Source organism: Ostrea edulis, chromosome 1 (genome assembly GCF_947568905.1).
Source record: "Ostrea edulis chromosome 1, xbOstEdul1.1, whole genome shotgun sequence".
In the NCBI taxonomy this organism is placed as follows: Eukaryota; Metazoa; Mollusca; class Bivalvia; order Ostreida; family Ostreidae; genus Ostrea; species Ostrea edulis.
In genome coordinates, this window is record NC_079164.1 from 6,745,897 (window position 1) to 6,761,022 (window position 15,126).

Consider the following 15,126-nt stretch of genomic DNA (forward strand, 5'->3'; position numbering starts at 1 on the left):
ATGATCTAGTTTGCCAATAAAATGATCACTGTTTGTTATCGTCACTTTTCATACTGATATATGCATTTATGTAACCGGGTTTTCAACAGTCTAGTTAAACGTCAGCAGTTTGCAAATTCTGCGGTCGTTATAACGATCTCCTTTGCCACTACAACCTTTCATGGGTTAAAATGCTTGTTCACACCAATTGTTAGGCCATTCTTTACACTCTGATTTTGACTACGGATCACTTCATTTACCTAATCAAGATATGGGGCTCACGGAGGATGTGTTCGTTTGGCGGGGATGTTCGATCCCCATGGCACCTGGTCCTGCCTCTGGTGTCTCCTGGGGTTCATGTTTACCCTACTCTTCATTTTGTACTCAATAGAATTTATGGGATCGATAAATGTCGTTACCTTTACTCTTCATACACAAACACATTCACACACGAATCATCCAACACAAAGGAGTTCGTTACTATATCCCCTCTCGCAATGAATTGTGAGAGGATAAACTCTTTTAAGTCAGCAGAGATATTGCACCTTTGCTTAGACTCGACATTTAGGTATATCAAGGTCGTTAAGAATATTCTTTGTCAATTATATTCCGATTCGATTCCAGAGCATTGAAAATAAAAGACACAACATAATTTCCACATCTGTTCCATGAAAGGTGAAAATAACGAACAGTGACCAATCTCTAAACTCCTATAAGCAATACAAAATAGAGAGTTCGAGAAACACGGACTCCTGAATATACAAGAAGTGGGATCGGACACCTAGGAAAATTAAACAGCCCTTGCCGACCGGTCACACCCGCCGTGAGCCCTACATCTTGATCAAGTAAACGGAGTTATTCGTAGTCAAAATCAGTATGCCAGGAACGGCCTAAATATCGATATTAAACACGTCCAACAACAATGTATCCAATTATAGGCTACATTGACAAATACGATCGTTAAAACGACCATAGAATTTGGAAAATGCTGACTTTCAACAAGACTGTTGAAACCCAGTACCATCAACTTGCTTGTCAGTTGCCTGCCTCGATTTAAAAAGGCATCGATCATACGCAGAACAAGGTCTTGCGTATCGAATCAGGTGGGATATATTCACACAATATGTAGGTGATAATGGAATATTGCTACATAAATAATGGGAAATTGAAGACGGAGAAGCTGAAATCATGCATGCCGTAGTATCATCAAGTTGAGTTGTTAGTTTGTCGTTAGTATCAATTTGCAATAAAATATCTGAGTATCAAACAGAAATGGACGACTCTCTGGTGTGTTTTATTTCGAGCTCTCAGTGATATATATCGAATCGATATATAAATGAAAATTATTATCGTTAACAGGTAAAACGTCGTCGATATATCTTAACATTGAATTGAAGGCAACAGTCCAGAAATTTTTTCTTCTCATGCAGAAGTTTGTGCATAAATTCTGCTTCATAAGGATGTAAAAACAGGTCAAATAACAATTTAAAGGAACACATTTCGTGCTCATGGGAATTCCAACAGACTGTTGGACCTCATCACTAAAGACTACAGCGATATTGTCAATGAGAAACCCCCAGTACATTTTTTATTTCAACTTCAGAGTGCTTGTGCGTGGAATCAAAGTGGCGTTTAACAAAGTATTTTTGGATGACTGATCATTAGATACTAATATTCCCGTGTTCTATTTTTGTTCACGAAGCAATTCTTTATAACGTCAAAAAGTCTAATCTTTAATTTATCGTAAGGAATGTTCGTGTAAAGTGTTGAAAAGTCATACGTTTTGATGCTGTTTAGTTGAGAAAAGTTTTGCGATTTTAAAATTGCTGAAAGTCGAATCAACATTTGATATACACCACTTCTGGCATATGTAGTGGCGGCTAATATTTTCGCAAGGAGCAAAGATAGGGGCTTGGTACCCGGCAGAACATTTACGGGATTCAGCAATCGATCGTGTTGCTTGTGGGGGTGATAAGATTGTTCACTGTTCGTTATCTTCGCCTTTCATCCATACATCTATTCATGTTTTACTGAACATAGGGCATAGAGAAACTTGCAACTCAACACCTTGACAAAGCTTATGACTGTAGCTTCGTCATTGTTTATGTAGCAATATTCCAATATCACCTGCATATTGTGTTTATGTCTCCCACCTTATGATGGACAACATGCTCTACGTATGATCATTTTTTAAACCGAGTCAGACTACTGACAAAAATCTAATGTTATAGAGATTTTAACAAATTCGTTTAAAGTCAGCATCTTGCAAAATCCACGATCGGGATAATAATGTTATTTGTAAATACAGCCTGCCATAAACTTGAATGCAGTCTCTGTGTTTTATATTTATTTCTTCACATACTCATTTTGATTACCAATTACCTTGTTCACCCTATGAATACAAGTTTATATTATAAAATGTTTTATATTTCAAGCTATTTCTATTACGTGTATCATCAAATATTTGGTATTCTACAAATTGTAACTAATACATGGTAATTGTAAATACAAATTCGCATTTGAAATTATGTTCGGGTTCAGTGTGGAGTGGGCTCGGAATTCATCATAATTCATAAGTGAAGCAAAGCAGTTTATTCTAGATGTGGCTCAGACACTTTCAGAGTGATTCCAGCACCGACAACTTCCCACAATCTACCGCTCCTATTACCTTTTCCTGTACTAGTCAGAGTAATTTGAATAACACCAGCTTTATCAACACCCTTCAGCAATTATCCTCAGGTGAGTCGGTCCCAGATACGTGTACATGTGCAAATATCAATATACACCTCATTCCTGTTCCCTTGACAATGACATGAGATACCCTTTGGGGCACATGTCCCTGTTCGTATCGAAAGCAACATTTCGAATGATTCAATTCATTGATCGTAAGTGCCTTTTTTTCTAATTTCAAGAATGAAAATATTTCCATTCAGATTAAAAATAATGTCATTCCAGTTAAGTCCCAGACATCCAAACACTCAGGCATGTCCTTACACCAGTGGGCCTCAGCCTTTCTTATTTTCATATCATTCTACACTGAGAAGTCACCCTAAGAACATGTAAATTTACTGTACACGGTTAAGGAAACCGCAACCTTCAGTGGTGATGATACATGGAGATACTATGACGAAAATTTCAGGAAACTTCATCGATCAAACAAGGTTCCTTGGCAACTTCTTATTACTGAAATACATGATCAACATTTTACCCACGATCATATAACTTCTGAAATACTGACTTTAAACGAGAATTTCAACTGTTACATCAACTTATTAGTCAGTAGCCCGTCTCCATGTTAAAACTTATCATATTTCGGTTGAGCATCACTGAAGAGACATTATTTGTCGAAATGCGCATCTGGTGCATCAAAATTGGTACGGTATAAGTTTTTACATCATACGCAGATCAGGTTCTAACATATCAAATCAGTCCAGAGACGTAAATACCTTATCCAGGTGATAATGCGATATTGCTAGATAAATGTGGGAAATTAACGATGTTTAACGTTTTAGTAAGAGGAACGCATACATGTATAATAATTCATTAAATCTGATTGTGTGCTTAAGGCAGTAAAATTTGTTTTTCTTGTCATATTTTGTACCAATATTACAGCAGTAAATTCGGTTGTTTATAAAAGATTTCTTAACGTAACGATGTATGGCTAAGAATTGGAATATTTTATAATATCGTGATATACATGTGGGAATAAAGACCAATTTCATTATCCAAATGAAAGAGTAAGTAAATTTCCCTGGATGGACGATTGAATATATTATTTAATTTCCATATATTTGAAATATAAGTTCTTCTGAATATAAATCATCACAGTGTGTATTGTGTAACATTATACACTCTAAACTAACTTGATATGATTATGATAGTCAATATGAACTTCATTGTGTATATATTGTAAAATGAAACTCATAATAGCAGTACGTGTTTTAGAAAGTAGAGTACATCAGTTTTAAGATTACAATGTAATAGCAGTGTCAGGCTTAAATCATATGACAAAATCTGCTACATGTTCTTCTGTCATTTTGTCCAAGATGTTCGCCATTTTATATTCAAATTATTTTGACATTCTGGCAGAAGGTTAGAAATATCCTAGGACATGTAGAAGAAACCAAACCACTTTGACATAAGTAAAACCTTGAATATGGTCAACAACCCAAGCAATAATTTCGATAAAGGCATAACGTAGGTAGTGTTAGCAAAACAAAGAACAAAAGAAATGTAAATTATGTTACAGTTTTTTTCTCAATGAAAGCTGGTGGGCATGTTTGGTCGTCGAGTATGCGGAAGCGGACGAACTGTCTTCTCCCATCTTTTGAACTTCCGTTTCTTCTTGTTTTCATCCGACCAACGCTTGCAGAGAAAGAAGCAGCAAATACACGAGGTAATCAGGACGACAACACCCAGGGTAACGCCCACAGCTATCGTCACAATGCCTGGTGTAAAAAAGATTCCGTGAGTTCCCTCCATATAGCGACTTCATGTTGTCATACAGAAGCTTAAACTTCAATACGTGTCGATGAGGATCCAGATATCATTTATCAATATACAAGCGTTAGCGTGAACCATTGCAGTTCATACCCCCATGTCTTGTTAAACATGGAATCTATCATTTATATTTACATTGGTACCGTATAAGTTCTACACATATACTTTTATTTCTCTCGACATAATAAGCTGTTAAAATAGACGTACTCAATTGATCAAGAATCTATCAATATAATTTGTAAAGATATTGTAAGCAAACAAATATGAAAATGGCATATGATAATATATAATAAAATTTGAAATGTAACAAAACAGTAATTATATATATATATGCCTCATCCTTCCCCATCCAGTCACAACTAGCAGAGTCTATTTGAATTTCGAAGAAAATATTTGATAATATACAATGAAATATTCACTAAAATTATGAATGCAAAGTATGTTAAAAATATAGAATTGACCTTTAAATCATCAATTTGACAATAGAAAGATTTATAGTGTACTTATACATATAACCTTTCTTTGATAATTAGAAACGAGGATAATGGCTATACATCGGGTACATATCAGTAGTATAACGCGACTAATTGGCTGGTTCAACTGAGTGCAGTGGGGTGATCACTGTCATGTAAATTTGGACTTTTCTAGCTAAGTGGTTCTGGAGAAGAAGTCAAAAATGTAAAAAGGTTATAGACGGACAGACGCCGGACAAAAGGCAACCAGAAAAGCTCATCTGAACTCAGGTGAGCTAACAACGGAACGTTTTGATCAGAAACGGTCACATTATCAAGTCTTTAGCTCAAGTGAGATATATAAAACGGGTTTTCGATTTCTATCGGCCTGATATTATGCCCCATTCACAGTGGATAATAGGTTAATTTTTTTTATTTTTTGGAAAAAATCAAAATACTGAACCCTTTCTTCTTTAAAGAAAATTATGCAGATTAAGGATAATCATAGGCGATTGAAGGGGAAATATCTTCATGTAGAAAGCTTTATAGGTTTTTAATGGAGAGGGAAAATTGTTGCACCTGTTTTCATTCACCTTATGAATAAGCAGAGAAATGCAGTGCCTTCACTATAAGAAACACACTTTGTTGTGTTAGTACAAGGGTTTAAACCTTTAGTGAACTCAGCCTGGTGTGGTGCTAGTCTTTATACAGGTAAATCTGAGTTGTGTTGAAGTCATATCACAACTGTGTACAATATAAAGAGAACCTTTGAAGTACTCTTGTCTATTGCTATTGACTCTAAAAGCTTAAAGAAGTTAAATCTCAGTTGTTTACAAAGGGTACCTGTACAGTGCGAAACGAAATCGCAAACGAAACGAAACGAAATCTACCGAAACGAAACGAAACCTAACGAAACAGATGGTATAACCTAACTCTTTTAATTATAATAATTTTATGCAATAATATCAAGAGAAGGTCAGCATTTTGTAAAATCAAAAAGCTTATGAGCAAGGGAAGCAAAAATTACAAAGAGAACAGGAGGACATACTCAAAATCCACCGTTTGATATACTACATACAAATACACAATATCCACATGTATACATGTACATAGATTTGTCTTTAGAGCAAAAAATACTGAAACATGTATTTATGCCCAAAGGCGGATCCAACGCCGGCGATTCCACCCCTCGTGTAGTGTGTTTCCCTAGACTTCTTACATGTGAGACTGTAACCCTCCGTTCTGAAATTTATGGATCCGAAACTAATTGCACATGGTATTCAATCCACTTCGGATATGTACTCTGTGCTTACCCAACCCCCTTCCAACTTTTAAAACTTTATATCAGTCAAGCCGAAAGCCTACATCAAAGTGGAGGCGAATTTTATTTAAATGTGGTAACTTTCACAGGGGCCTAGGATACCATTTTAATTATTATGATTAAAAGAGTTCGGTTATACAATCTGTTTCGTTTTGTTTCGGTAGGTTTCGTTTCGTTTCGGCAGGGTTCGTTTCGTTTCGGTGGGTTTCGTTTCGGTTCGATTTCGTTTCGCACTTTACAGGTACCCGTTTACAAGTCACATCCCACATAAAAAAAAAGGAAAACCTTCCTCATACATGTACTATCCCTTAGCAATCTAATGCATTATTTCTAAGGCAAAGTAAAGGGTTCTAACGAAAAAGTCACATTTTTCAGAATGCTTTTATTTTTAAACTATCTAACTCAGGTATCACCCATTCATTTCTCTTGACCGCCGCGGTGGCCGAAAGATTAGAGCTTTCGCCCCGCATGCGGAAGGCCGGGGTTCGAATCCCGGCCGCGACAGACCTAAGTCGTTAAAACAGGTAGTTAGAGTTCCATCGCCAAACGCTCGGCATCAGGTGTGAATGTCACGGGTCCTCAGAGATGACCTTAAAAACGGATGACCCGTTTCACAGTAGGGGTGGCACGCTAAAGAACCCTTACTGCTCAATGACCATAAGCGCCGAGCATAGGCCTAAATATGAAACCTTTCACCGGTCTTGGTGACGTCTCCATACGAGTGAAAAATTCTAAAGCAAGACGTTAAGCAAGATACAATCAATCAATCAATCATTCATTTCACTCTGAATATTATTCAAGTTTACCAAAATTTTAAGAAAATTGCTATAACGATAAATAGCAATTTTGCATTGGTTAAATGTTGCCTAGCTATCAATAAAAAGATTATCATTATTCTTTATTCAAAATCACTTCTCACAAAACAAAAAAATATTATGCTTGTATGAAATACCGATCCACATTTATATACATGGATATCATAAACTGACATGATTAACACCAATTTAATTAGAATTTGACTTGAAAATCTGCTCCTCTACTTCATATCCTGGCCATATTCAGAGAGGGACAAACAATTCTGTATTAATTGCTTTGAAATTGAGCAAAACACCAAAATAGGAAATAGTGAGGTCAATGTCACAAGGAAGGTCAAGTTCATAAAATAATAACACAGTTAAATTACTACCGCTAATATGTATCAAAATAAGAGTTTTCATAAAAATGTTGTCAGTAGTTGGTTTGAAATTGAGCGAAATATCAAATATACAAAAGTGAGGTCGAGGTCACAAAAATGTCAAGGTGAAAGATATTGATGCAGTTGAATAGAGGATACCAATATGTATCAGCATGTAAGGTTTGATGAAAATATCTTGAATATTTTCTTTGAAATTGAGCTGACCACAAAGCTAAACACAAAGTGTAACGGAAGGACGGGAGACGGACATGATAAACACTAAATGCCCCGGCCATATTCATGGCGGGGCATAAAAACCGGGTTTGTAACGCTTGTTATTAAGGTACAGTGTACTAAACGTGACGTTTTTGCGCTTGAAATGTATTCAATTAAACTTGATTAGTCTGTTGGTGTCAACAGAACATAAGCAACACAAATTAATCATTACATAAAATAGATATATAACCATATCTTTTAACACTACAGAAAAAAATTAATACTAGTAATGGAAATAAATAATGACCTTTTTGCACTTGACATACGAAAAAATCATGATATCAAATTTGTGTAAAAGGACATATAAGGATTTATGTAATTTGTTTTTAAATTTCGCATAATTTTCAAGGTCTTATCTATGGAAATGGAACTAAAAAGTGGAGGTTACAGACTAAATTATAGGCGACATTACTGAATTCTTGTACGAAATTTCGAGTGAATTAATTCAAACTTTTTATGAATCGGTGTTCTGTTTGGAAAAATATATCAACCAAATTGGTTGATTACAATATTTGAAATAGTTGCAACTCTCAACTACTTGTATCATAAATTATAAAACTGAAATACACTATATGAGTATAAAAATAAAAGATATATTGGATGAAACAGAAACTGTGATACCACGCAGATTTAGAACTTTGTGATTAATCAATCCTTCCGCCACAAAATATAGTCACTGCAAAACCCTTTTAGAATTTGAATTGACACGTGTTTTTTTTTTCCCCAACTGGATAGGGTTCCGTAATAGATGTGTAATATGTTTGCACCAATGGGATCGATATTGAACCAGTAAATACTTAGTTGTAGTATATTGTGCAGTTGTGCTCAAAACCTCAGGAGATAACTTCCTTAATTTAAGTAAAAATCGATATCCAGCGCATGTACAGGCTGCTATGTGTTTTTCATTCCTGCCGTGTAGTGTGCAATTTGAATCATAAATCCGCAATGTGAATGAATTTTAATTCATATTTAACATAGAGAAGAAAGTTGCACATACTTTTCAATTCTAGCCAATCAGAATTTAATGTCCGTTCATGTGCATATTTGCAAGAGTTTTTACAATGTCGCTATGGTATGTAATACATATATTTACTTATAGCATACGTTTCAAAACATTCAGTAATCGTTCGCTCTAAAAAGAACTTCAGAAAAGAGAATAAGTGTAATCCATCAATGAATAATAATTAATGTTGGCAAATTTGAAATAGGATTTTAATCTTTACTAAAAACTGTTTTCGTGTACTGAAATTTTGATACTCCTCCTACAGAATTCTACACCAGAAATGCAATATTATATTTCATTTATTTAATTCATAGAAGGTTAGTTACTCTATCATGTAAAATTTATACGGTACCAATTTTGATGCACCAGATGCGCATTTCGACAAATAATATCTTTTCAGTGATGCTCAAGCCGAAATTTTGTAAAATCGAAATAACAATACACTTGGAGCTAAAAGGAAAACTAGAGTGCCAAAAAAAATGGAGCCAAATTCGTCCAAGGACAAGAGCTATGCAGGAGGGAGATAATGATGGTTATAAAGAAGTATACATTGAAAAGTCGGTTTGAAACGACGCATCATTTTCATATGGTATTGCGGACTGTGTTAAAGTTTTAATGAAACTATTATTTCCAGCTATCCTATTCATTAAACAATTAGAATTCAGAATCAGAAATTAAGACAAAGAGATACTTGTTTTCTTTTTATTTGTATGTATTTTTTTTCTCTTCTTGATGGAAATGAAATGCTAGAAGAATTCATACCGTTTCTGATATGTACATTTGTGTATTAATTCTGTACAGAGTTTCATTCACATTTATGATACTCACGATTAGGTGGCCATGTTGGTGGTTAAAGAATGGAAACAACGTTGAGATAGGAATTTCAGGAGAACTGCCATCGTCATTTTTTTCAACAGATTTGTCATCAACAGGTAACCCATAAGGATAGAATTCAACAAAGCCGTAACTTCCACTTAGTTTAGAAATTACCAAGAAAACTACAAATGTCCGCATTTCTATGTAGGAACATGTGCCTTGAGATCATGACATATGATTTTTATCAGAGTTGATCATCGTCTTTTATTTTATCTCTCCCGTCAGATAAAATTTATGTGATTGAACCAGGTAACATTATATCTTAACTTCCTTTCTTATATTAAAAAGATCGAAAATACATGTTCCATATACCAGTATTTACTTAGCTGACTAATCATTATCTGATTAGGCTGTATTCTCACTTCCTGGTATCAGAATTATGAAGGTATCGAAGACATTTGTTTATCACGTTTTCAATACCATGATTATGTAATTTTACCTTAAGATATAAAGTTTCATATAGCGTTAATTGAAACACTCCAATAATCGAAACATTATTTGGTTTCCACTTGAAATAATACCATTATAGATTCCCAAACTTCCGGCCAAAAACCGTGTGATCTTACTCATAAGACCTCTCCGACATGAAGATGTCAGACATGAAGTCCATATCATATCTAATCATTACAAGTTTTGTTACTCAGATTTAGTCTGCTTTTCCCAAAACGTAAATCTAGACATACGAAAAATTATTCACAAATGTGGTGTAATGTCATTCTTTTAATGAAATGCAGATCAGTATCTAATGTTCTAAACTAAACGAGAATCCAATAAATTCTAAACACTTTGCTAAAATCTTCCGACCTGTCACTGAATATAAATCTTAGCGTATATATATCACATACCATTAACAGGGATCATACACATTCAAAGGAAAAGATATGCGCCTTCAATATGATTTAATAGATATACATTATGTATATTCTTATGAAGCAGAGTTTATTAAATAGATTCTACAAACGAAGACAAACATCTCTTGCTTTTCTCGACATTTGATATCAACGACTTTTTTATTTATCAACAACAGCTATTCTTATTCATATTCCGATTCTAAATATATATGAACCCAAGATAAAAGACACCACAGAGGCCTTCACATTTGCTATGTACTTGGATATTTGATTGGAAATAAATTGTTATGGCAAACTAACATGTCAACTGTATGACAAACGGGATTATTTCAGTTTCCCAATCGTCAGCTTCCCCCCTCTGTGTAGCAATATGATATTATCACCTGCATATGATGTTTATGTTTCTCAAGTTCTGATTCCATACGCAAGAGCTTGTTCTGCGCTAGATCAATTCTTAAATGTCCGCATCTCTGCATTTACCAAGTGGATTGATATTACATGTACAACGGTTCCAGGTTTCGTTTAAATTCAGCATTTCACAAACTTTATAGTCGTTGTATGATCTAGTTTGCCAATAAAATGATCACTGTTTTTTATCGTCACTTTTCATACTGATATATGCATTTATGTAACCGGGTTTTCAACAGTCTAGTTAAACGTCAGCAGTTTGCAAATTCTGTGGTCGTTATAACGATCTCCTTTGCCACTACAACCTTTCATGGGTTAAAATGCTTGTTCACACCAATTGTTAGGCCATTCTTTACACTCTGATTTTGACTACGGATCACTTCATTTACCTAATCAAGATATGGGGCTCACGGAGGATGTGTTCGTTTGGCGGGGATGTTCGATCCCCATGGCACCTGGTCCTGCCTCTGGTCTGTCCTGGGGTTCATGTTTACCCTACTCTTCATTTTGTACTCAATAGAATTTATGGGATCGATAAATGTCGTTACCTTTACTCTTCATACACAAACACATTCACACACGAATCATCCAACACAAAGGAGTTCGTTACTATATCCCCTCTCGCAATGAATTGTGAGGGGATAAACTCTTTTAAGTCAGCAGAGATATTGTACCTTTGCTTAGACTCGACATTTAGGTATATCAAGGTCGTTAAGAATATTCATTGTCAATTATATTCCGATTCGATTCCAGAGCATTGAAAATAAAAGACACAACATAATTTCCACATCTGTTCTATGAAAGGTGAAAATAACGAACAGTGACCAATCTCTAAACTCCTATAAGCAATACAAAATAGAGAGTTCGAGAAACACGGACTCCTGAATATACAAGAAGTGGGATCGGACACCTAGGAAAATTAAACAGCCCTTGCCGACTGGTCACACCCGCCGTGAGCCCTACATCTTGATCAAGTAAACGGAGTTATTCGTAGTCAAAATCAGTATGCCAGGAACGGCCTAAATATCGATATTAAACACGTCCAACAACAATGTATCCAATTATAGGCTACATTGACAAATACGATCGTTAAAACGACCATAGAATTTGGAAAATGCTGACTTTCAACAAGACTGTTGAAACCCAGTACCATCAACTTGCTTGTCAGTTGCCTGCCTCGATTTAAAAAGGCATCGATCATACGCAGAACAAGGTCTTGCGTATCGAATCAGGTGGGATATATGCACACAATATGTAGGTGATAATGGAATATTGCTACATCAATAATGGGAAATTGAAGACGGAGAAGCTGAAATCATGCATCCCGTAGTATCATCAAGTTGAGTTGTTAGTTTGTCGTTAGTATCAATTTGCAATAAAATATCTGAGTATCAAACAGAAATGGACGACTCTCTGGTGTGTTTTATTTCGAGCTCTCAGTGATATATATTGAATCGATATATAAATGAAAATTATTATCGTTAACAGGTAAAACGTCGTCGATATATCTTAACGTTGAATTGAAGGCAACAGTCCAGAGATTTTTTCTTCTCATGCAGAAGTTTGTGCATAAATTCTGCTTCATAAGAATGTAAAAACAGGTCAAATAACAATTTAAAGGAGCACATTTCGTGCTCATGGGAATTCCAACAGACTGTTGGACCTCATCACTAAAGACTGCAGCGATATTGTCAATGAAAAACCCCCAGTACATTTTTTATTTCAACTTCAGAGTGCTTGTGCGTGGAATCAAAGTGGCGTTTAACAAAGTATTTTTTGGATGACTGATCATTAGATACTAATATTCCCGTGTTCTATTTTTGTTCACGAAGCAATTCTTTATAACGTCAAAAAGTCTAATCTTTAATTTATCGTAAGGAATGTTCGTGTAAAGTGTTGAAAAGTCATACGTTTTGATGCTGTTTAGTTGAGAAAAGTTTTGCGATTTTAAAATTGCTGAAAGTCGAATCAACATTTGATATACACCACTTCTGGCATATGTAGTGGCGGCTAATATTTTCGCAAGGAGCAAAGATAGGGGCTTGGTACCCGGCAGAACATTTACGGGATTCAGCAATCGATCGTGTTGCTTGTGGGGGTGATAAGATTGTTCACTGTTCGTTATCTTCGCCTTTCATCCATACATCTATTCATGTTTTACTGAACATAGGGCATAGAGAAACTTGCAACTCAACACCATGACAAAGCTTATGACTGTAGCTTCGTCATTGTTTATGTAGCAATATTCCAATATCACCTGTGTATTGTGTTTATGTCTCCCACCTTATGATGGACAACATGCTCTACGTATGATCATTTTTTAAACCGAGTCAGGCTACTGACAAAAATCTAATGTTATAGAGATTTTAACAAATTCGTTTAAAGTCAGCATCTTGCAAAATCCACGATCGGGATAATAATGTTATTTGTAAATACAGCCTGCCATAAACTTGAATGCAGTCTCTGTGTTTTATATTTATTTCTTCACATACTCATTTTGATTACCAATTACCTTGTTCACCCTATGAATACAAGTTTATATCATAAAATGTTTTATATTTCAAGCTATTTCTATTACGTGTATCATCAAATATCTGGTATTCTACAAATTGTAACTAATACATGGTAATTGTAAATACAAATTCGCATTTGAAATTATGTTCGGGTTCAGTGTGGAGTGGGCTCGGAATTCATCATAATTCATAACTGAAGCAAACCAGTTTATTCTAGATGTGGCTCAGACACTTTCAGAGTGATTCCAGCACCGACAACTTCCCACGATCTACCGCTCCTATTACCTTTTCCTGTACTAGTCAGAGTAATTTGAATAACACCAGCTTTATCAACACCCTTCAGCAATTATCCTCAAGTGAGTCGGTCCCAGATACGTGTACATGTGCAAATATCAATATACACCTCATTCCTGTTCCCTTGACAATGACATGAGATACCCTTTGGGGCACATGTCCCTGTTCGTATCGAAAGCAACATTTCGAATGATTCAATTCATTGATCGTAAGTGCCTTTTTTTCTAATTTCAAGAATGAAAATATTTCCATTCAGATTAAAAATAATGTCATTCCAGTTAAGTCCCAGACATCCAAACACTCAGTCATATCCTTACACCAGTGGGCCTCAGCCTTTCTTATTTTCATATCATTCTACACTGAGAAGTCACCCTAAGAACATGTAAATTTACTGATACACGGTTAAGGAAACCGGAACCTTCAGTGGTGATAATACATGGAGATACTATGACGAAAATTTCAGGAAACTTCATCGATCAAACAAGGTTCCTTGGCAACTTCTTATTACTGAAATACATGATCAACATTTTACCCACGATCATATAACTTCTGAAATACTTACTTTAAACGAGAATTTCAACTGTTACATCAACTTATTAGTCAGTAGCCCGTCTCCATGTTAAAACTTATCATATTTCGGTTGAGCATCACTGAAGAGACATTATTTGTCGAAATGCGCATCTGGTGCATCAAAATTGGTACGGTATAAGTCATTACATCATACGCAGATCAGGTTCTAACATATCGAATCAGTCCAGAGACGTAAATACCTTATCCAGGTGATAATGCGATATTGCTAGATAAATGTGGGAAATTAACGATGTTTAACGTTTTAGTAAGAGGAACGCATACATGTATAATAATTCATTAAATCTGATTGTGTGCTCAAGGCAGTAAAATTTGTTTTTCTTGTCATATTTTGTACCAATATTACAGCAGTAAATTCGGTTGTTTATAAAAGATTTCTTAACGTAACGATGTATGGCTAAGAATTGGAATATTTTATAATATCGTGATATACATGTGGGAATAAAGACCAATTTCATTATCCAAATGAAAGAGTAAGTAAATTTCCCTGGATGGACGATTGAATATATTATTTAATTTCCATATATTTGAAATATAAGTTCTTCTGAATATAAATCATCACAGTGTGTATTGTGTAACATTATACACTCTAAACTAACTTCATATGATTATGATAGTCAATATGAACTTCATTGTGTATATATTGTAAAATGAAACTCATAACAGCAGTGCGTGTTTTAGAAAGTAGAGTACATCAGTTTTAAGATTACAATGTAATAGCAGTGTCAGGCTTAAATCATCTGACAAAATCTGCTACATGTTCTTCTGTCATTTTGTCCAAGATGTTCGCCATTTTATATTCAAATTATTATGACATTCTGGCAGAAGGTTAGAAATAACCTAGGACACGTAGAAGAAACCAAACCACTTTGACATAAGTAAAACCTTGAA